At 43.3% G+C, this 3274-nt stretch overlaps 1 long non-coding RNA gene across 1 annotated transcript; it reads left to right on the top strand.

Annotated features, from left to right (window-relative positions):
* Positions 1–301: 301 nt before the first annotated feature.
* On the top strand, positions 302–2859 carry LOC122690643. The gene is made up of 3 exons (XR_006340067.1): positions 302–569; positions 1464–1662; positions 2647–2859. It is a non-coding gene; the product is annotated as an uncharacterized LOC122690643 (long non-coding RNA).
* Positions 2860–3274: the final 415 nt, after the last annotated feature.

Raw genomic sequence — 3274 nt, 5'->3', positions numbered from 1 at the left:
AGCTGGTGGCGGGGCGGGCCGCGACCCCAGTCTCCTTGGGGTCCAGGCATCCGCTTGGGAGGGGCTGGAAGGAGTCGAGGAGGCCACGGCTCTTCTGGCCTCCTTGGAGGTCTCCAGAGCCCTTCCCGGGGAGCAGGGTTGGCCACAGGCCACAGTGGAAGAGAAATGTGATAGAGAGCTGTTAGAGGAGGAGGAGATGGAGGAAGATGTAGAGGAGATGGAGGAGGACGAGGAAGAGGGTGAGGCTGATTTCGAGTTGGAGGACGTGGAGGAGGAGGAGCACCTGTCGGGAGAGGTCGAGGAAGAGGAGGACACAAACGAGAATGAGCAGGAGGGTGCGGCAGTGGTTACAGGCCTTGGGTTCTCTGAGGAGAGTTTTGGGCCCCTGTTCTGGAGTCAGGTCGACTCCTTTCTACGCAATTTACATAACAACAAACATGTCCTGTTCCGGCCTCACGCTGAGTGCCTGATGGTCAGGGGCTGCTCCCAGCCACTCTCCGACCCTGGAGAAGGTCCCGTGCCTCCTCAGGAGCAGGAAGACCTGGGAGAGGGAGGCAAAGTCTTGCAGGGTGAGTACCCAGTGGAGGGCGCTCCACCCTGGGAGCTGCGGGATCCTGCGGAGGGGGTTGTATCCTAGAAGGCAGGGGAACCGGCGGTGGAGGCCGAGTTCTGGGCGAGGGAGTCCTGACTGCTGCCTCTGAGACTGGGAGTTTGAGGCCTGTGGTCCCGGAGGGGCCGAGGCGGGCAAGTGGTGGCTAAGCCTTCAGGCCCTTGTGGGGCCATTGAGCTCAAAGGCAGGTCTCTGGCAGTCAAGCAGACGGTCAAAGCTCTCAAAAACCTCCGGGCACAATTGGCACAAGTGGAAGGGCAATTCTATAGACCTTCATGGTCTCGAGAAAAAGCATGCTGCCGTCAACCGACCTAGAGGCAAACAAGTGGCATCCCTCCCTTTTGGTCAACGGCTTTAAAAAATGTGAATATTCTCGGTAGGAGGATCTCAGAAAATGATGACATAGCACAGGGGCACTTTTCAGCGATTGAGGAATCTGTGAGTGTCCCCATAGAATTTTTTTTTTATAGCCTTACTTGAATGTGGGCTGTTTATTTTTTTTTTCATTTATTTTTATTAGTTGGAGGCTAGTTACTTTACAATATTGTAGTGGTTTTTGCCATACATTGACATGAATCAGCCATTTGTCTTTAAATCAAAAGAACATTTTTTCCATTGAGGTTCCGACAAACACATACAAAATGGTATCAGTATCAAATGATTCGGATCCCTTCTCCAAAGGGGCCAGAAACAATCAGATCTGTGTGAGATCTACTGGAAAGAGGGGAAAAATGTTTGTGAAAATTGTCAAGCAGCAGACATGGGGGTGGGGGCTAGAAATGTATCAAACGGTAGAAACATGCCCAGCTATTATTTGTTTTTTCTTTTATTAAACATAGTTCTCTTCTCTCAGGCCTAGACTCTGCTGCTGATTTTAAATTGGGATATTTTCCCTGCCAACTTTTGACGCCAAAGTCTGCATCATTCTGCCCTAATGATGAGGGTGAGTATCAGTATGAAAATGCTGATGAAGAGGAAGAGGATGGAAATGAAAAACCTGAAGGACTCTAAATGGATATGGTCTCAGCAAAGAGCAGCTCTGGATAATACAGGTATTATTGTATAGGCTTTAGTATGACATAACCATTCCTGACGCATACCTGTTACTAACAGCTTTATATTTTTAAATGTTTCTTCTGTAAGGTAAATAAGAAAATTGTTGAAACTTAATTTTGGAAAAACAGTTTATTGTTAATAATGTATTCTAGATAATGTAGGAGGCAGTATGTTCTGAAATCTATTTCATTTATAGCCACAAGACTTTTGTCCTGTACCTTTAAGTCTACTACAGATAGGAGATTTATCAGACCTGGAAATGGAGACCAGTGCTTCTTTAGAGAATCGTCACCAGAAGCAGCAGCTAAAGTGACTAGGCCATGCATTAGCTGTGTCATCATCACCTGGCCACAGAATTGTAGTCTCTTGTACTGACAATGACTTTGAGAAAGTGGTTCCTTACAAAGTAGTAAGACATTAAGGGTTTCAAGAGAACTGCATTTCAGGATTAATTCACAAATATTAGGTCAATTTAGATTTTTTATTCAAAAGAAAAGAAAATTAGTCTTAGTAAGATTATTGGTTATCACTGAGTTGGTAATTAAATATTTGTTTCTATTTCCTCTATTCATTCATCTTTTAGTCTCTGTCTCTCACCTTTCTTAGTTTTCATGCATGTGGATGTTTGATAAAGCCTCATTCTCATTTTACACAGGTGGGAACTGAAAGTCTGGAAATATAAGGGATTTATGATTTGTGTAAGGGAACACCAGTTTGTAAGGTGGAATGACTTATTTAAATCACGGTGTGGCCTTTCAAGGAAGAAGCAAGCACTTATAGTGGTGGGCAAGAGGGAAATAAGGTTCGCATGATGAAATGACGTGCACCCTGATCACCAACGGTCTGGGTTACAAGAAGAAAACATTTTGTTTTCTCCTTGTTGAGAAAATAGATGTACATAGTATTGATTCATATTTAGAAAGTCACTGGTGCATGTTATTGAGGTACAATTGTTAACTGGCTCTTATTTCATCCTACAGTGGGAAGGTCTAGAAAGAAGCAGACAGCAAAAGAAAAGATGCATTTGTTCTTCATGGATATTCTTGTTTTCATTAGCCTGAAATACTAATTTTGTTTCAAAGTTTCAATGCCCCAAAATGATACGAACTTCTGACATCTGACTTTACTCTTACGTTTTACAGATAATTTCGTATTATTGTTCACACTGGAAATAAAAGTTTGTTTGAAATTAATAAGCTGTAGTGTTGTGTGTTTTTTTTCACATGAATAACACTGACTCAAATCTATCATTGTTCTATTTATTTTGGCCCACCTTACTGTCACTGAAAGGGATTTCTTTCAGCTATTTGTCAAGCCTGTTTTAAATCCTTTTATTGCAACCCCAAATAAATTAAAATATAAGGTTGTAAATAATTTGTGTGATGGTGCCCTAGCCTCTACTATATTTTATTGAAAGAAACTGATGGATGACCTAGCTTGTCTGGACCAGCAGCATCAGCATCACCGGGAACTTGTTTGCAATGCACATTCTCAGACCCTGCTCCAGACCTACTGAGTTGGAAATTCTGAAAGTAGGCTGCTAGCCATCAGGGTTTTACAGTCCTCCAGTTGCTACTAAAGCACACTGAAGTTTCAGAACCACTGCTT

The sequence above is a fragment of the Cervus elaphus genome, chromosome X (genome assembly GCF_910594005.1).
Source record: "Cervus elaphus chromosome X, mCerEla1.1, whole genome shotgun sequence".
NCBI lineage: Eukaryota > Metazoa > Chordata > Mammalia > Artiodactyla > Cervidae > Cervus > Cervus elaphus.
Note: the sequence above shows the minus strand (reverse complement) of the source record. Positions and strands in the feature narration are given on the sequence as shown.